We start from the raw sequence: 20,595 nt of genomic DNA, 5'->3' as shown, positions 1-20,595 counted from the left end.
TCAGTTGCTCTGGATAAATTGACAAAGGAAGGGAATGCACTCCATAATCAAATTAACCAACTTCTGGCATCTCAGAATACCGTAAAAGACAAAAATGAATTCTGTGATAAAACTGGCAGGCTCCAGATGCGCATAAACAGGCTAAAGGCTTCTAAGTGTGCCCTGGAAGAAAATCTCCTCTTCAGCAGCCACAAAGCTCAAGTTGCAGAAAATCACACCAAAGCCCTCATTATAAGGTTGGACTAAATTAGAGCAAAAAATCAACTCCTAGCGTTGGAGGGTATCATGGTCAAAGTAAGGGCATTTGATTGATAAAGAACAGGATCCTGTACCTTGGGATAGTGATATTTGGGAAAACCCCATTGAAGCTGAGAACTTACAACCCTCAAGATTCTCAAGGGTTTATCTCACCCAAAAGTGTAGTCTATCTACCATCAGCATAATATGTACTTACACATCTGCCCCTAAAATATTGCCTTTTCCACCTCTGAGGAAATTTGCCCATTGTCTGCTAAACCAACAGTGGCTTTCCCTGAAGAAGTTGTCAGGCAAGACAATACTGATGTCCCTCGGGGCACAGCAATAGTTTTCCTAGTCCTATAACCAGACTTAAAACAAATCAAGCTCCTAGAGGGAAGCTGAAAGGAGAGTCCATGAGGAGGTATGCTATACTACTAAAGAGCTTAATATGTTTCATAATTTGTTCAAACAGAAGTCTGGGGAATATGTGTGGGAATGGATTTTAAGGGTGTGGGATAGTGATGGAAGAAACATAAAATTGGATTGGGTTGCATTTACTGACACAGGCTTTCGGAGCAGAGATTCTAGATTTAATATGGAAATTTACACAGTTTTAAAAGGTGTCAAAAGTTTGTTTGAATGGTTGGCTGAAGCAGTTGTCAAAAGATGGCCTACTATTTGAGGCCAGGCTGGTCTACATAGATAGTGAGTTCCAGGCCAACCAAGGCTATGTGTGAGACCCTATCTGCACAAAATAAAAGCATTTTTTAAAAGCCTACTCAAAAGAAGTTGGATATGCATGATGTCCTTTGGCTTAATGTTGATGGAGAGATTTTAAGGTTCGGGAAATTTGTGATGCTAGAGTGGGAATGCTATCTAAAACCTAATCCTCACAGTGGGGAGGCCCAGAAGACATGCCCTTCACTAATCCTATGAAATGCAAAATAGTGATAGGGGCACCAGCATATTTGAAAAACTTTCTTTTTGCCAATTTACTTGTGCCAGACCTTAGGGTTGGAGACACTGCTACTGAGTTGGATGAATTAAAAGCAATGGGTTTAATTGGTCCCCGAGGTGGCAGGGCCAGGCAGTAGCACTGAATCACCAAAGACAAGGTGATCATAGTTACCATAATGGGCAGAATATACAAAATATTGTTCATAATCACCTGACCCATAATGGTCAGCACAAGAAAAATGAATTTATAGTGACATACCTCATTTGGACCTTTGGTACTAACTAAACAGTCACGGTGTTTTCAGGCATGGAATAGATAAGAAACCTACTGTTTCTGTTTGATCTACATAAGCAGAAAAACTCTCAAATGAAAGAAGGGCTCACTGGATCATGGCAAAATTGAATCTTTTTTTTTTTTTTTTTTTTTTTTTTTTTTTTTTTTTGGCAAAATTGAATCTTGACCTATGAATCAATTTCCAGACTTGAGCCAGTTGTAGACTCATAACCCCTTGAATGAAGGGACATCCAGGCTCCCCTGAGGAAGGACTTTGATAAATTACCTAAGAGTTTTAATGTTAGCTTTTCCCCAGCCCCTCCCCAAGCAGGATCTATAGCCTTTAACAAGGTAATGGTATGCTCGGGGGAGGAAAATAAATTCAGACTTTATTGGATATTGGTTCTGAACTGATGCCGATTCTGAGGATCCCAAGACACATTGTGCTCCTCCAGTTAAAGTGGGAGCTTATGAAGGTCAGGCTTATGAGTTTTTGCTGAAGACTGACTCACAGTAGGTCCGGTAGGTCCCCATAGTCATCCTGTGATTATTTCCCCAGTCCCGGGATGTGTAATTTGGATGGAATGTGTTGGAAGGAGGGATACATAGGGAGTAAGAGTTGATAAGAAAACATAAAGGTTGAATATTATCTGAATGTATTATATGCATATGCGAAATGGCCAAAGAACTAAAATGTAAATGTGATAAGTAATGGATAGTAAGCAAGTGCACTTTCTGTCCTTTGGTTATAATTGGTGACGCTGGCAGAGCGAGGCACGGAGCCTCTCGTGAGCCTATTCTTCGGAGCTAGACCTTGGCTCTGGAGAAAGAGGTGGCAGCTGGGACAGAATAATAGCACTGTACATGGAAGAAGGACACTGATTGCAAAGACAATGAGGAGACAGATGTGTGGAATAGGGTGGTAGTAAAGGCTTCCAAAGGAAGAGCTCACCTACCATTCTAGCTTTACTATTTCTTGTATAGCTCAGAGGGGAGATTCTTGGCTCCATCATGGACATGGTGTATGGAAGACCCAACTGGATCACTAAGGAACAGGATATTCCTTCTGCTGCCAATAAGCTCTTTTCTAGGGCTCTAGATAATGGCCTGTCCTACACCAAGGCAGTGTGCATCTGTGTTAATGCCCCAGAACCGCTCAGCTTCTGTTCCTTGAGTTCTCCAGAAGGTTCTGGTAACTCACATTGGTTTGACTGCCATCATAAAGGCTTGCAACAGAGGATCATCTTAAGCTCTGGGAGGCAGGACCCCCACCTCTTCTCTTTGCATCATCAAAACTCTGACCATTAAAGTGGCTTAGAAGAACATGGAATATGGCTCAGGGGACAGGAGATGCGGCTCTGTTTGGAGAATGTTTACCAAACATGTACAAAGCCCTAGATTTGATCCTCAGGCCAGCATAAATCAGAAGCACTGGTGCATCCTTGTAATCCAAGCACTGGAGAGAGAGATGCAGGAGGATCAGAATTCAAGGTCGTCCTAAGGCTACAGAACAACTTTAAGGCTGGCCTGAATACCTACAACTGTCTCCAAAACCATGAGAAATGGATGAAATACACATATTCCTCAAGCCACACCTAGGCTTTCATCCCACTGAGTTTGACCCCTGGAAGAGACCCACACCAAGAGCCAGTCTGTCACCCAGGAATGACATAGAAATATGAACAAGTCCCAAGCCCTGCCTTCCCAGGCAACACAGAGCTCTGACGCATTGGCCCTCACCCAAGAGTCAGCAGCTGCCCTCACAGCCCTTCTAAGGGAACAACAGGAAAATCCTTCTGTGCAAGGGAGGATTTGCAATGCCAGTGGAAAATATTCCAAAAAGTCATGAGCATAATGAGAATCTCTGCGGGTCATTCAGAAAATACCTCTTATTCAAACATTAGTCTTGCTCTTGGGACTCATCCATTCCCCCCTGGTCTTGGATGGTGTGAAAACATTGGTGTACTCCATGTGGATGCTGACTCTGACTCGGTGCCCACAAATGGATTTCCCAAGGGCTCTGCACAGTTGGTTTTCTTTCAGCTTTTCTTAATTTCCATTTATTTTTTTCCATCCTCACCTTGGAACTGGGCCAATGCTTTGGGGTTGAATACATTTCAATCCCATTACCGATAAGTGGAGAAAGCAAGTCCACCTCGAAGTCATATCACATAATGAAGGTTTTTTTTTTTTTCAGATGAGGGGATTATAGATCATCAATATTCCCCAATTCTCATTTGCCCAGAAATCCATCCAGACACCAGCACAACAAATCCCCAGTCAGGCTTTGTTCAACTCCAGGGTGCCTCCAATTTTCTTGAGGACTCTTTTAAAGTTCTCAAAATTTTCTTGAAACAAATTGAATTGTCATTCGATGTACAATTAAAAATAAATGCATATCACACAAAACTTTGAAGCAAGGTTTCTGAACCTGGGGTTTATAGGTCTATGAATTAAAAAGCGAACTATTTGCACTTGAGCAAAACATTACATCATTTTTCCCATGAATCTCTGACTGAAGTACAACACTTTTCTCCATTATGAATTTAGGCAACAAACCACAATAGCAGCAATAGAATCTAGAATTTTCACTAATAAAATCCATTGATATTTTAGTCGCCTAATGATTGCTGCATGTATCAAATGTTGTTAAATATTTATGCTCAATGATGCTTTGAAATCACAGTAATTATTAAACTATTATTGCTAGCTTGAGATTTTAAATGTCAGTAAATATACACATTTATTATAACATTACAAAATATTTCTTAGCATTTGGATGGCTGTGTTTCAATATAATTTTTCCTTTGAATCTCATATATTATATTTTATTGGTGTATATTTGTTGCTCGTGGACTGGGTTTTATAAGGACTTTACAGTGGGCATATATTTCTGCACATTATTTGTTATGTATTTTAAAACTTCATACTGAGTAGAAGTATGTGAGCCATGCAAAGCTGATGGATAGTTGTAGGGGGTCCACGTAGAATAAAAGTGTATGAAGTCTGCTTTGGAAGGGTAAATGTGGGTACAGGATGGAAGAAAGTTAACAGATGAAGAGTCTATTCCTGAGCCATGCTGCTCTGAACTTACTGAGGCGAAGAAGTGTTTAAAGTTAAACAGGAATCCACCCATCCCTAAAGTCAACACTTTCTAAACTACTGTCATCATTCCCAGAATGAGGTCTGCTATTTATTCCTGGATCCAGGAAGGTGACCTTCACGGCTTTGGTATTCCCTATATGATGGGATTGACCTTGCTATTCATTGTGGCTCTTGTAGCACTTCTGACGGTTTGTGGTGAAAGGGTAGAGATTGTGGGTAACCACCCAGGTTAATGTAATGCTGCCTGTTGAATGACAGTTGAAGATCCTAATACCAAAGCCAGGTGAGTCTCCTGTTGAGAGTACTCTATTGGCAACATGCCCGAGGATGCGGACTCAGCAGAGAGAGCTTTTCGAAGTTCTACCTATAAAACTTCCTTTGTGTGATCTTAATGGTATCCTTCTCTACAAGACACTGTGTCCATGAGTAAAATAGCTTCCTGTGAGTTCTAGGAGACCACCCAGGCAATTATTAAAACTGAAGCTACTTAAGAGAAATCCTCAAATTTCACAATTTGTGCCAGAAATGGGAGGAATAGTTTGGGTGGACTCTTCCCTATAACTTTCTAGTTAGATTATACCTTCTCATAGCCAGGGTCTTGGACAACATTGGCAGTCTGGAGGTCTCTGCCCTTATGCCTTTTGGTCTGACTAAAAGGGGAAAAAGCAGACACACCTGATACTGAGGTACCTGCTGTCTTCACAGTTCCTCACAGCCTTCACTCACAGCCTGTGTACTTTGGTTTAAAAAAAAATCACTGTCATTCCTGTTGTCTATTTCCAATAACAGTTGGAAATATTTACTTTTGGGAGAGGAGAAAAGGGTCAGTGCTTGAGAACACTGGCTGCTCTTGGGGGACCCCGGTTCAATCCCCAGCACCCATGTGAGAGCTCACAGCTATCTGAACTCCAGTCCCAGGTGATCTGATGCCTTCTCCTACCCTCTGTGGACACAGGCATACATGCACACAAAAACACTCATACACATAGAGTAAAAATAAACAAACACTGAAAATGAAAGAAAATCTTCACTCTTTGCCACCTTTGTTTTTAGAAGGGTTATACTTCTTGTTGTTGTTGTTGTTGTGGTGGTGGTGGTGGTGGTGGTGGTGGTGGTGGTGGTGGTGGTGGTGGTGGTGGTGGTGGTGGTGGTGGCAGGTCATACGACATCCTATACTCCTGTGATAGAGTATTTGCTCACCTCTTGACCTGTGCCTAGCTGAATGAGTTCTCCAATGATATGCTACCAAATGAGTGCAGTGAGAGGCTTGAAATATGTTTGTATGTTTGGCTTCTAATGTGATATTCTAGAGAAACAAGTTCAGACAAAAACAGCATGTGTTTGGGACTCACATTGTGCTGAGACTTTCACTCAGAGCAAGGGCCTGGGACCCAGGATGAATGCATAGGGGAAAAAATCTTTAAAACAACCCACATCAGGGAACTTAGCTCAGTCACAGTCACAATTTAGAGGTCTGACTAGATAGATTATTTCACAGTTAACCTTCTTTTTGTGACTGAGAATTTTAGTAGTCCTTTGTTATGCAATAGAAACTGACTGAGTCACCATTGGACACCTAGGCTCACCCTTGTTTAACTGAACTCCCTGTGTCCCTATCTGTTCTAGGCCAGGACCCCAGAATCTAGCCCACATGTGAAGAACTTATACTTCTCCCTCTGCTTTCTCTGATCCCATTTTTTGCATCGTATTATTTGTGTGATGAGGGATTTAGCATCTAGAAATATCACTCCTTTGGGGTTTTTAGTAATGCTATATATAAACGATTATAAATGCTCTACAGCAATTCTAGACATATAAAATATGTTCAATAAATAAGTCAGCCAACCCAGAGTGGCTCTTGAGAAATGGTATAAACAATGCTCCACTGAGGGGCTGCAGAAAGGAGGAAGCCCTGTGTTAGATCACCGTCCATCTTTCTTACCTTTCTTCCCCGCTCTTATGTGTCCTACCATGAACTGTCCACGTTCGTTTTTATCCTGCTAGATGAAGGCCCTTCATAATCAGAACTGTGATCTGCCGATTTGTGCCCTTCACAGGCTTTGCAGTATCAGAAATGAAACATATGCCCAGTAGATGTTTATTAAGTGAAGGAGTCTATGCCACATCCCACAGCTCCAACCCTCAGATCTAAGATCGGCCACCATCCAGATTCCATAACAGCAGGTACGGCTACCTTTTCAGGGAGGAGCAAGTTGTAGTAGCAGTAAAGGTCAGATGATTACAACTCCTCTGGCCAAAAAGAAAAGGAATAGAATCTCTGGCATGGTTGGAGACAAAAACCTAATATCACAACTGAGAGAGTCAAACCCTAAGAAGGCGGGCTCTCCCCCATAGCAATGAAAGACTGTTTTCTTTAATGAGATACTATAACTACGTTTCTTTCAGATTCTGGCCAGAACCTAAGATGTGACTATGTGGCTTTTCTAATGCTTTGGGCTTCCTGGCTCTTCCCCTAAAGCCTCCCTCCCCATTCTGTGGTTGCTTGTCTGCCATGTGTCTAGTCTTCATCCCAGCTTAAACAATATGGCTCCTCTCTCTCTGTCTCTCTCTCTGTCTCTCTGTCTCTCTGTCTCTCTCACTCTTTCTCTCTCTCTCTCAGTCTCTCTCTCAGTCTCTCTCTCTCAGTCTCTCTCTCAGTCTCTCTCTCAGTCTCTCTCTGTCTCTCTCTCTCTGTCTCTCTCCTCCCTTCCCCTTCCCTCCCTCATTTCCTCTCCCTCTTCCTCACTCTCCTCTATTTTCTTTCTCCAGTAAGCTACTGAGATCTACCACTTTCCTGCCTGAGGATGGAGGTTCTTTAAAACTCTAATAATGTTGCCCTTGAATTTTAAAATTAAAAACAAAAATGGATGGCTTGATCAACCATCCATTGACTTAGTGAATCAAAAAGTAAAGGGAGAGAAAGAGAAAGGAAGAAGGAAGGACATAGAAGACATGGGTAGGGGAATCAGATAGGTAGACGGTGGGGGGGAGATGAGGACCTATCTGCCTTTGGAAGAATCAAAGGGATGGTGGTTTGTTGGTGGATAAATGAAGGCCCTCATCATTAAGAATGTCCACTTACCTCGCGTTTGCTTCTTGTTCAATCCCCTCTGGTTCTCATTCATTTCTCTTCTTTCAAATCAACTTCAGGGTTTATTTTAAGTGTCCCTTGGAACAAATATCAAAGCCCAAAATTGGTGTGTGAGGGTTTCTCACATTCTAATTATGGGGCACACTTCTGAGTGACGTAGGAGCTGAGAAAAGTTGAAGAAAGCCCGCGCTGCTGAAAGAAAATGAGATACATGACATTTGGAAAGAGAAGCCAATTTTCTTTAACTGGAGCTGTTGCCTCTGTAACCCGTATTATAAATCCAATAAATTCACATAATGCTACGGAAAATCTCTCACAAGAGAGGGGAGAGAAGGATAGAAAAGAAAAATACAAGAGAGTCCTTATATTCCTTTCTAAAATCGCCCTTCCCTTTTATAAAAACAAATTGCTTTGATCCCTGGAATAGTTATCAAGGATCAAAGTACATAGATTTGAATACAGATTCTACTGGTTCCAAGTGGAGTTGACTTTGAAAGTCGTAGACTCAACCCTTCTCTGTCTGAGACAGAGATGGTAATGCTTACTTCACAGCTGTGCACAGAACTGGCTAGCACATGGAAGACTCTTAGGAATGTGCCAGACACATGGTACATACATGACACATATGAGCAGTTACTGGTACAATTCATATTATTTCACATGTGCTCACCGGGGCACAGAGAACAATACCATGGTTTGACTGCCTCGGCCATTAACAGTGTCCACTCTTATCACCTCCAATAATCCTGACCAGGACTTTTCTCGAGTCCAGTGGCATGCAACCCAATATTATGCATCCCAAATATAGGTATGGACCAGCTGCCATGTAATTTTTTTATTCATTTTACATCCCAATTGCTGTCCCTCTTCCGATCCTCTTTCACAGAGTTCCTCCCCCACACCCCCTTCCCTTCTCCTCTAAGAGCATGGAGCTTCCCCCGTATCACCCCATATCCCTTTCTCTGGCACATCGAGGCTCGGCAGGGCTGGCATATCTTCCCCCACTGAGGCCAAACAAGGCATGCCAATTAGAAGAAGATATCCCACAGACAGGCTTCAGGAATAACCCCTGCTCCAGTTGTTGGGAGAACCCACATGAAGACCAAGCTTCATGTCTGCTACATATGTGTTGTCGCCATACTGCAATATTAGGGTTACAGATGGCCAATCTTGGCTTTTTATGTGGGTCCCTGAAATCCAAACTCAGGTCCTCATGCTTGTGCCTAGGTACCTTACCAGCTAAGTCATCTATCTCCCCTGGCTACAGGTTAATTCTTAATTACTGAGCATTTTCTTTAAAAAGCCTTTTCTTTCTTTCTTTCTTTGCTTACTTACTTACTTGCTTATTTTTAAGATAGAAGAAAACTTGAGGGAATGAGCTCTCTCATGCCACTATGTTTGTTCCCAGAATAAACTCAGGCTTGGCGACTGGGGCATTCCCACTATGAGACACACCCCATGGGTAAGTACCAATTCCTGACATTATAAATGATACTGTTATGCTTGCAGAAAAGAGCCTAGCATCACTGTCCTCTGAGAGGTTCCGAAGTCCAGCAGCTGATTCAAACAGATACAGAGACCCACAGCCAAACATTGGATGGAGCTCAGGAACTCTTATGGAAGGGTTTGGGGAAGGATTGAGGGCCCTGAAGGGGATGGAAGCTGCACAGAGAGGTCAACAGAGTCAACTAACAAGGACCCTTGGAGGTTCTCAGAGACTGAACCACCAACTAAAGAGTGTACACAGGCTGGACCTAGCCATCTGTAACCCTAATGTTGTGGTCAGGAGGGGAAATATGGCAACAGCACACACCCAGGTCTTACAGATAAGCTATATAGACATTCCAGTCGCCCACGGTTCGGTGGAAGATGATGTTATCTTTTATCTTAAAAGAAAAGATAAAAAAAAGACTGGACATGGTGAGAGTGGCCTTGAAGCCCAGCATTTGGAAGGCTGAAGGCAAAAGTAGGCAGATCCCTGGGAGTGCAGCACACCAACCTTGAAGCCTTTTGGAGTGCCAGGCCAAACACCAAAACATATAAGGTGAGAAAACACCCAATGATACTCTCTCTCTCTCTCTCTCTCTCTCTCTCTCTCTCTCTGTCTCTCTCTCACTCACACACACACACACACACACACTCACACACACACACACTCACACACACACACACACATACACACATATGCATACATGAGCAAACACTTATTTGTTATGCATGTGTGTGCAAAGACAATTACACACTAAACAAAGAAAGTAAAAATATAAAATCCACAATCTGGGTTAGGGATCTCACCAGTGGTAGCATACATAAAAGTTCAAAGTACCTCATTTGGGACCTAGCATCAGAAAGAAATAAACAGTCTGTGACACTCATTCTCTGACTTACAATTCCTTGTCTTTATGATCATGCGAAAGTGATACACATTCGGTAAAGACTGTATTCTAGAGTTTGACATTTTGCCTTTTCATGGACCATCCATGTGCAGTTTAATTTTTTTCTCTCCATACTGGGCAGTATCATTAACACTTGGCTCCTCATCAGCCCTGCAAGGAAGGTAAAACAACCCTGACTCCAGAGCGTGCTGTGATGCTAAGCGAGAGTGCCCAGCAGGGCTGATTATTAAATGCATTTTCAACCTATGATATTTTCAACGTAATGATGAGTTTATCAGAATGCATTCCCAGCACTGGTTAGGGAGAATCTGTACTTCAAATATTTACTCACTCCCTCAAAGAAAGAAGTCTAATACCCACATTCAGCTTTCTATATTTCACATGTGCCATTTACCCAACACACTCTGCTCCAGTCTCTCCTGGGCTTCCTATTCCTATTCTTTCCCATCCACACAGTCCCATGTTAATGCTTCACTGCATAGATCAAGTCAACCTTGGACATCCTTAGTGTTTTCTTTCCACCTCACATATTAACTAGATTCCAAAAAACAAAAGATCATCTAAGAGAAAGGAAGTCTATCATGAAAAAGAAAATACTAACACTATAGAATGGAAGTCCAGGGACTATTTGGTCAGGTTGACTCATCTTCAGTTGGGACTGGAAACAAAAGGATGTGTCTCTTCATGGGCTGAGAGATAAGTGAGCTGGCATGAAGAGACTCAGACTCTCAAACTATAGGTCATTCCCTGATGGTCACACAACTAAATATGGAGACATGTGAAAAATGTCTCAATAGTCAAAGATGTCTGAACATTCAGTGACCAAAATTTAATTCAAATAAAGGACACACAAACCGGAGAAGTTTCCAGCAGGGCTCCTGTGTTGATCGGTGTGATGACATTGCTGTCTTGCCTCTGAAGACATGTGAGCATTGTGCTCACACTCTGTGAAAGCTTAGCACCATGCACACACTCAGTCTGCATAGTGTCAATCAACGTGGATTGAAACACCTTGGCTCAGATTTGAGATGCCTGTCCATACCCCTACCACCTCCATAGCCCCCTTCACCAAAAAGTCAGAGCCTAGACAGGAAGTGAACAAAGAGAAAGCTTAAAAGTTGTGATAAGAATGCCAAGTGCAGCGCTCCACAGTTGATGGCTTCTGGTGAGAATGCAGGTCGAAAAGGACTCAGTTTTCTTTAAGGGGTTAGCCGCTGGGAGTTTGACCATGCTCCACTGAATATATGGGCAACACACATTGAACTTACAGGTGGATGTTTCTTCTTCTTCCTTCTTCTTCCTTCTTCTTCTTCTTCTTCTCCTCCTCCTCCTCTTCTTCTTCATCTACCTCTTCCTCTTTTTCTTCTTCTTCTGCTATTCCTCATTCTCTTCTTCCTTTTTCTCTTCCTCTTTTTCTTCCTCCTCCTCCTCTCCCTCCGCCTCCTTCTCTTTTTTCTTCTTCTTTTTTGGAGTTGGGGAGGTCACAATGGTGAGGTGGCCCTTGGAGAAATGGAAAGTGAGTATGGTTGGTGGTTACAATGTGAAATTCTCAATTAATCAATAAAACTATTATAAAAAGAAAACAAGAATTGCAACATGTTTACTATGAATACTAAGTCTCTCTGACTATTGAACATAATGGAAAGCAAAGACTTTATATTTTCCTACTGTTATTCCTCATCATGTATTAAATTATATAGCTTAGGGTTGTGCTATCAGAATGTTGAGTTTTAAAACTGCTATTTGAGGCGATAGGCAGTTCTTTTTTTTAACTGCCCAATGTGTTAGCCCCTACAGTGTACTCAACAAACCGATTTTGTTTTTTACCTCAAATGGAGATGGCCAAAGAAAAGCAACGCCATGATATATTATAGTCGAGATGTCAAAATGACAAAGTAAAGAGATGATGTTAAAAGTTACAGGAAGAAACACCAGCTCACTTACAAGAGCAGAAGCCTGAGAACAGCATCAGGTCGTTCATTATCACCCTTCAAATCCAGGAAAGCATAGAAGGATATGTGTCAGCCCCTGAAGCTAAATAAGTACTAACCAAGATTACTACATTGAGCCAAGCTATATTTTAACATGGACAAAGAAATAGGAACATTTCACAATAAGTACACACCGAGACAGTTTATAACCACCAAGCCAGTACTACAGAAGATGCCTACAGGAACACTATACACAGAAGAGGGAGAAAGACGATCAGGAGAACCCAGAAAAAAATTGATTTCCTGAGAGCAATGGATGAATGAAGGAGAGTTGGGAATAGATCCATCACATCTAACACAGCAGACCAGCTATGATACTAACAGGGGAGAAAGAAAAATCCAACAAAGATGATCCAACCAACCAGAAAAACAAGTAAGGAATTCACAAGAATTAATAAGCACATACCAACAATAACCTTAAATGCAAATATCCTCAACTGATCGATACAGAAATGTAAACTGAATGAATGGATTAAAAACAAGTTAGATCTAACTATCTGCTGCCTTAAAAAAACAGTGTGACAGGTAAAAACAGATTAAAACTCAAGATATGAAAGGCAATCTATCCGATGAACACATACCAAAAGTGGGTGTAGCTGTTTTGATATCTAATGACATAGACATCAGGCCAAAAATTAGTCTACGGAGATAAATAAAGCAGCTACATCCTAACAAAGGGAACATGGGATATCTGCTGTGTGAGAGAGAGAATCGGAGAGACTGAGAGAAAGAAAAGCACAGAGTGGGAAGGAGGGAGGGGTGGATCTGGGAGGAGCTGAAATGAGAGTAAATATGGTCTAATATATTGCACACATTTCTCTAAGAATTGATGACATTTATCAGTTTAAAAACAAGATACAACAAGTATAGATACATGCTTTGAAATTTGGGGCTCTAAAATGTACAAGAACAAACACTACTGGACGTGAAAGGTCAAATAAGGATGAATAGAATAAGAGAGGGTGGTTTGAATAACCCACTTTCATCTTTAGACATATCATCCAAACTAAAACTTAACAAAACCAGCATTGTACTGCACCATAGGCCAAATGGACTCAACAGATTATACCGAACATTCTACCCAAGAGAAACAGAACATATGTTCTCAGCAGTCCATGGACCTTATCTATAATATACATACTTTAGTCCACCCATTAGGCCTTCCCAAATACAAAAAAAGGAAAATGATTTTAGTATTTTATCAAATAATAGAACAAAACTAGAAGCCAACAACAAGAGAGACCATAAGCATAGATGGAGAGTGAACACCGCACTCTGGAATAACCAAGACGTCATTAAAGATCCAGAAAGGACATTTCAAACTTCCTAGAATTAAATGAGAATAAAACTCAGCAGAACCTATGAGAAATGGTTCAGGTTAGGTGTAAGAGGAAAGCATAGGACTCAAATAAACTAATGGTGTACACAAGGATCCTGGGAAAACAAGAATCCAAACCGCAAAACAGCAGAAATTTCTGCAATTGACATGATCCATAGAACTGATCAAGCAAAATAAATAAGGTTACAAAAATAAATAAGGTTGGCAATATCCTAGGCAAACTAACTCAAAAAGAGAGAAAACCCACATTCATAAAATTAGAGGTGAAAGGGGCAAGTTAGTGAGGATTCCAGTGAAATACAGAGAATTACTAGGGAGTATTGAAAACTTACATTCAAAAAGATTGGAAAAGAATCAATGAATGAATCAGTTGTAGAACACATAAGACCTACTAAATTTAAATTAAGGGTCTTAGAAAATAGCCCAATATGTAAAACACTTGCCAAGAGCATGAGGACCAGATCCCTGAAACACACATATAAGCCAGGCAGCCTAAGTGTAATGCCAGCGCTGGGAAGGTAGAGACAGGAAATGGCAGAACAAGCTAGCCAGCCATACAAGCTGAAGTGGAAGTTCTGTGCTCAACTGAGAGACTCTGCCTCAATGAATAAGACAGAGAGCAATCAAGGAAGACACCAGCACCAATTCCTTGCCTCATTCACACAAGTACCCACGTACACATGTGCCCGCACATGCAGATAGGCATGTACAAATGACACGCACACATACATACACACACACACAGAGACACACACACATATACCCACAAAAAATAAAATTAAGAAGACATAAACAACCTATACAGAGCCATAAGAGCAGGATAGAAGCAGTAATAAAAAGCCTCCCAACAAGGAAAAGTCCAGGACTGGTTGGAATCATTGCCAAGTCTACCAAGCCTTCAAAGAAGAGCTAACAAGCTATTCTATGAAATAGAACAGTACTAAATGCATTATATAAAGTCAACTTTGCACAAGTAGATAAGGGAACACACACACACACACACACAAAAATATAAAAAAGAAAACTATAGTCTCATTCCTCTGATGAACAGAGAGAAAAATTCACCAAGAACACATGAAGAAAACTGTATATCATGAGCAAGTTAGTCTCAACCTAGGGATCAAAGGTTATTCAATATGCACAAATCAAGAACTCTAACCCAGCGCATGAGTAGACTTAGGGCCAGATCCACATGTTCATCTCAGTTAATATAGAAAATGTCTTCATGATGTTTAGCAGCATTGTATAATAAAAGGCCTTGAGGAAAATAGAACTAGAGGAAAGATACCCCAGCATGAAAAGGGCAATATGCATCAAACCTACAGTCATCATTATAATAAGTGCGTGAAGTTGAAACCATTTCTTCTAAAATCTGGACTGAGACAAAAGTGCCAATTCTCTCCTCTCCCTTTCAATATGGTGCTGAGTCTTAGCTATACATGATAAAAAAAATAAAGGGTTAGAAACAAGAAAAAATAAGTCAAATTATACCTATTTGTAAACAGCACAATCCTAACGTTAAAGACCATGGTATGGGGAGGGGGGGACTCTTAGCCCTTATAAACACTTTCAGCAAAGTTGCAGAACACAAAATCTGTATTACAAAAAGGTGTGGCTTTATGAAGCTCAAGAAGGAAGGCCAAAGCATGAATGCTTCAGTACTTCTTAGAAGGGGGAACAAACTACTCAGGGGAGGAAATACAGTGACAAATGTAGAGGATAAGACCTACTTCATAAGACTGAAGGAAAGGCCATCCAGAGACTCCTCCACCTGGGGATCCATCCAAAATACAGACACCAAACTCAGACACTATTGCGAATGCCAAGAAGTGCTTGCTGACAGGAGCCTGATATAGCTGTCTCCTGAGAGGCTCTGGCAGAGCCTGACAAATACAGAGGCAGTTGCTCACAGCCAACCACTGGGCTGAGCACGGGATCCCCAGTGGAGGAGTTAGAGAATGAAATGAAGGAGCTGAATGGGTTTGCAATCCATAGTAAGAGAAACAATACCAACCAACCACACACCCCCAGAGTTCCCAGGGACTAAACTACCATCCAAAGAGTACACATGGAGGGACCAATGGCTCCAGCCACATATGTAGCAGAGGATGGCGTTGTCAGACATCAATGGGAGGAGAGGCCCTTGGTCCTAGAAAGATTCAATACCCCAGTGTAGAAAAATGCCAGGGCAGAAAGGTAGGAGTGGGAGGCACCCTCACAAAAGCAGTGGGAGGGAGATAGGGGGATTTCCATAAGGGAAACCAGTAAAGTGGATAAGATTTGAAATGTAAATAAATAAAATATCTAATTTTTTTAAGCGTAGCTTTTCTATATACCAATAATGAACCCACTGAGCTATAAATCAATAGGAAAATTGCACTCACTGTAGCTATTTTTAAAAACATTATATATACCTAAGCAAGGATATGATTATATTTCTGAAGATACTCTACAGATTCAACATAGTTCCTGCTGAAAATCCTAATGACATTCTTTGTAGTACTAGAAAAAAAAAACTGAAATACACGTTGTAGCCAAAATACACACCCCCAAACATTTAAAGCAACTGTGGACAGAAAGAGAAATACTGGAAACATCACAATACCTATTCTTAAATTATACTGTAGAGCTATAGTAATATAAAGAGCATGGCACAGTCTCGAGAACAGGTGGCAGACCAGTGGAGAATAAGGAACTCGGTCCTTTTTCAGATGGAACCATGGAAGCTGTTCCAGAAGAAAAAAAAAGGTTGCTGCTGTGCCAAAAAAAAAAAAAAAAAAAAAAACTTAAGAAAAAGCAAAAGGATTTCACAGAATTGAAGGTGAAGCACGTGGGGAAGAAGACACTGCAGAAGGCAAGAAGAAAACTCATCTGTGAGAAGGCAAAGCACCATCACAAGGAGTACAGGCAGTTGTACCGAACTGAGATTCGGATGCTAGGATGGCAAGGAAGGCTGAAACTTCTATGTGCCTGCAAAACCAAAATTGGCCTTTGTCATCAGAATCCGGGGTATCAATGGAGTAAGCCCAAAGGTGCTCAAGGTGTTGCAGCTTCTTCATCTTCAACAGATCTTCAGTGGCACCTTTGTTAAACTCAACAAGGTTTCAATTAACATGCTGAAGATTGTGGAACCATACATTGAGTGGGGGGTACCCCAACCTGAAGTCAGTAAATGAGCTCATCTACAAGCGAGGCTATGGCAAAATCAATAAAAAGTGGATTGCCTTGACAGATAATTCCTTGATTGCTCAATCTATTGGTAAATTTGGCATCAACTGCATGGAGGACCTTATTCATAATATCTATACAGTTGGGAAATGCTTCCAGGAAGCAAATAACTTCCTGTGGCCCTTCAAATTATCTTCCCCACGAGGTGGAATGAAGAGAAAGACAACCCACTTTGTAGAAGGTGGAGATGCTGGCAACAGGGAAGACCAGAGAAACAGGCTTATTAGACAAATGAATGAAGGTGTTACCCCTGGATTTTTGTAATCTGGTCAGTTAAATAAACAGTCACAGATTGGCAAATTGTAAAAAAAATAAGGAACCCAGAAATACACCCAGTCAGGTACAGTCAAAGTTTAGCAAGGCTGTCAAAAACAGTCTATAGAAAATGCCCTCTTTAACAAAGGACACTGGGAAAAATGGATATCTATGTTGTCAAAGAATGGGACTAGATCCATATTTCTCACTCTGCACAAACAACTGACTCAAAATGAATGAAAGATTTAATGTAATCTAGAAAATCTTAAACTGCTACAGGAAAACATAGGTAAAACCCTGTAAGATACATGCAGAGGCAAGGACTTTCTAAAAATATTCCAGTGGTATCAGAAATTATCTCCAAAGTAATATAAATGAGGTTACATGAAATGAAAAATCTTCCACACGACAAAGAAATGATCCCCAGATTAAAGACACTCCTGCACAATAGGATAAATCATCTTTGCCAACCACACAGGAGATGAACCCATCAACAGCAATTAAACATTAGAAAACAAATGATCCAATCAATAAGTGGGCTGATGAAATGAATAGATCTCAAAAGAAGAGATCCTAATGGTCAATCAGCTCTTGGAACATGCTCAGCGTCCTTTGTCATCAGGGATGTACAAATTAAAAGTGCCTTGAAAAATCTACCTCACCACAATCAGTGTGGCTAAGGTCAAGAAAGCAGGGTCAAGCAATGCTGGTGAGGCTGTAGGGGAAGAAGAACCCTTACCACTATTGAGAGTATAAGCTTCCACAGCCACTATGGAGGTCAGCATGGGGGTCCTTCAAGAACCTGAAAATACTGTAGGACTTGACTACACCACTCCTGGGTTAATGCCCAAAGGACCCACACAACACAGATATCCATGCATGCTTATGTCTCCTGCTACACTATCCACAATAGCTAGGAAAGGGAGCCAGCCTAGTGTCTATCCACAGCTGAATAGACAGAGAATATGATGTGCCTATAGTCATGACATTTTACATAGCCTTGAAAACTAAACTTATATCTAGAAAAAAAAAGGACACAGATGAAAATTGCTATGTTAAGCAAAAGAAACCAGGCTGAAAAAAACAAATATGTATGTTTTCTCTTATATGTAGGACTTGGGTTTAAAGTGTGTATTTGTGTGTTTCTATTTATATGTGTGTATAGATCTTAAGACCAAAAAGAGGATCATGGGAAGGGAGAAAGATCTTGAGGGAGGGAAGGAGGGAAAAATGGGGGAAGAGGGAGGGAGGGAGAGAGGGGAAAAAAAGATGATTCTTAGCCCTATGAGTCAAAGGCTGGAGCAGGTTGGAGTTAAAAAGGAATAAAAACTATCTGGTAGATATTTCCCCTCTCAATAGGGCACAATTTCAGCACGAGGTTTGGGGTAAGCAATTTCCCCCTTTCCAGTCCTCAGTTCCCATACCTCTGAAAGCTTTGGACCGCTCTGTCTCTGAAGTGACTTCCTACAGACTGAGTCTTAGGTGTATTTTCTGACTGAGTAACAAGGGGGAAAGTGAGTAGACTCCCAAACCAATCTTTATCTAGGGAACTGCAATTTACCAAACAAGAAAATCAAGGGGAAATTGCAAAGATGAGGAGGGATAGGCCTTTTTTAGGAACAACAGCCTAATCACAAGTCACTGCTGGGGAAGAGATGTCACAAAAACCTTGATTTGCAGCTTTGGGGAGTGGTGTGCCACGGGATACAGGCAATTAACAATGTAAGATGCTTCTCTGAGGCATGGATGAATCATGCAAGGTGGTGTCAATGGGCTGGAAAGGATGCTTCACAACACGTGACCAAATTCCTAGTCTGATTCATAGAACCTTGAAGAGCTGTCCCACCAAGCTACAGCTCAGTGATGGGGGTTACAGAGCTGTTCCTCTTAGAACAGTGCACACCCCAGACTTAAAGGGAATGAATGAAGGGGTGAATGAATGAGTGGATGAACAGCAAGCTCTGGTGCTTCACCAACAACTCTGCTGGGACTTTTATCTTGGCATTGCCCTCTGGAGAATATTTGATCTTATGACTGACCTTCTTAGGATGGGGTCCCCAAAAACAGACATTGATTGTAATAACTTCTTTTACTGCAGTGTATGGAACTTACGTACAGACAGGAAGCCAATATGAAAATGTTCATGAATAGATGCCTAACTGCCAAGAAAATGTGGTTTTGTGTCCCTGGTAACCCTCTGGGAAGTGATACAGAATTATGCTGGCCAATTACACAGCCTCAAACAACATGAAGTAGCTGAGGATTTGAAATATGGATGGTGAGAGATAGGTAGGTAGATAGACAAATAGGCAGGCAAGCAGACAGACAGACAGGTAATACAAGTTAACATTAACTCACTGTTTTTTAAAGACTTGATATTAAAGAAGTATAAACACATCATTAGGGATTTTATATTGTATATTAAAATGATTTCTAAGTATTCAGTAAATGTATAATATTAAAATTAATGCCACCTGCTCTTTACTTAATTTAAAAGTACATGTGTACTAGATGTGGTAACTTGTGCATGTGGTGATTTAAGTGAAAATAGCCACCCCAGATTCACAAATTTGAATACTTGGTCCCCAGATGGTAGAAGTGTTTGGAAAGGATTAGGGGGCATGTCCTTATTGAAAATGGTGTGTCCGTGGCTTTGAAGTTTCAAAAGATTCTCACCACTCTCAATTTGCCTCTTCCTTTTGGCCTGCTAACTGGGGATCAATCTGTAAGATCTCAGCTGTTTCTGCTGCCATGTCTTTACTCCAATATCATGAACCCTAATCCTCTGGAACTGTAAACCCCAAATTAAATGCTTTCTTTGAATAAATTGTCTTGGTCATGCTTTTTATGACAGCAATAAAAAAGTAACTAAGATGTCATGTTTGCAATCTTAATACCCATCCAGCCAAAGACTAACCTCACTTCCCTTGAGGCTGTTGATACCCAAGCACAAGTAAGGTGTGTGCAGACACAGTATGAGCTATTGTTGTCTTACGTGCTTATAAAGAAATCCATAGTCCTGCTGATCCTGGGATTTTTGTGCATTTTTCTTCTTCCACCAACTAGATAACAATTACCAAACAGAAATAAGATGAGTCCAAGTTATGGAAGGATTGCTCAGTCAGTAAAGTTTTTGCCACGTATGAGGATCTGAGTTCAAACCCCAGCACCCACACTAAAGGCCAGGCATAGCCACACCTGGCTAGAACCCCAGCCAACCATGGGAGACAAGGAACTTGATTGTTCTTGGAGCCATGCAGTATAATTGCATTTTGTTACAGCAGTTGATTTCTTATTTTGATACAGATAAATAGTAAACATTAAGTTGAATTCCTTAAATAATACAGAGTCTCGCTCTTTATAAGACTCTCCTGTTCATTTATAAATTCATTCTTCTAGAAAGGAAATCATGAAGGTGATCAGAAACCCATGTTCTTAAAACAGAGAGGAAACAATGAGTGGGTTGCTAACAAAGGTCTCATGGGGTGTTGGACCTGGTGCCCTGAGTCAAGTGAAGAAGGAAACAGTACCCTCGGAGGTCAGAGTATGAGGTATACAGACAAGACTCCAAGTGGGCTCTCCTACTTGACCCAGCAGGAACTTAGTCTGAGAAACTCCAAAATGTCAACTCAATTAAAGCACTCTCTAGAACCTCAAATGACAGTGTCCAGCTGATGAAACAATCTGCTTTTCTTGCCTCCTGTGCATTGGGTTGAGAG

General features: G+C 41.1%; 1 pseudogene across 1 annotated transcript; it reads left to right on the top strand.

Annotated features, from left to right (window-relative positions):
- The first annotated feature begins 2,482 nt into the window (after positions 1-2,482).
- LOC308427430 (large ribosomal subunit protein uL30-like) lies at positions 2,483-16,856 on the top strand (annotated as a pseudogene). The gene is made up of 2 exons: positions 2,483-2,663; positions 16,207-16,856. The product of its transcript is annotated as a large ribosomal subunit protein uL30-like (transcript).
- The last annotated feature ends 3,739 nt before the right edge of the window (positions 16,857-20,595 follow it).

This window comes from Micromys minutus (genome assembly GCF_963924665.1).
Source record: "Micromys minutus genome assembly, chromosome: 11".
NCBI lineage: Eukaryota > Metazoa > Chordata > Mammalia > Rodentia > Muridae > Micromys > Micromys minutus.
The sequence above is the reverse complement of the archived record's forward strand: the minus strand, read 5'-3'. Positions and strand labels throughout refer to the sequence as shown.